A 583-nucleotide genomic window follows, 5' to 3' on the forward strand; every position below is an offset into this window, starting at 1 on the left:
AAAATAAAAGGTAAAACAATATGTTTTGGTCCAGAAGGCAATACTCTTGACATAATAGATATCATAGATACTGTAGGCGTGTTCCTGCGGTGACATGTGCTTTTCTTATAATATTAATTTGCAGCCAAGTATCACTGGGTAGTTTTGAACATTGTCAAAGAAAATTTGACATCATGGGAAATTTGCTTCTTTGCTTTTTTGCGTAGTTATATGAATAGATTGATAACACTCATGTGTGTATGTTTAAACATGAAGCTACAGTCAGCCTTTCACACAGCCTGTTCAATGCGGGAATGTGGCGCTTTTATTCCCCCTCGCCATTCTGTATAAAAGGTACGGAGACGGAAAGGATGGACAGAGTTGTAAAAAGCAGAGGTAGTCACAGACCTGAAATGTCTGTGTGAAAGAGACAGCCAGCAGGGCAGAAGCCCATCCTATGTATCCTCTACATCCTATACCTCTCTATCCTCAATGTTCCACTTCGGGGATTGCCCCGGTGGCGCAGGAAATTTCACCAGATGCATTTCTTTTCGGCAATATCCGTTTCCATCCGTTTTATTTGTGTTGGAATTCTAAACTCCGG

This window comes from Etheostoma spectabile, chromosome 22 (assembly GCF_008692095.1).
Source record: "Etheostoma spectabile isolate EspeVRDwgs_2016 chromosome 22, UIUC_Espe_1.0, whole genome shotgun sequence".
Classification (NCBI taxonomy): domain Eukaryota; kingdom Metazoa; phylum Chordata; class Actinopteri; order Perciformes; family Percidae; genus Etheostoma; species Etheostoma spectabile.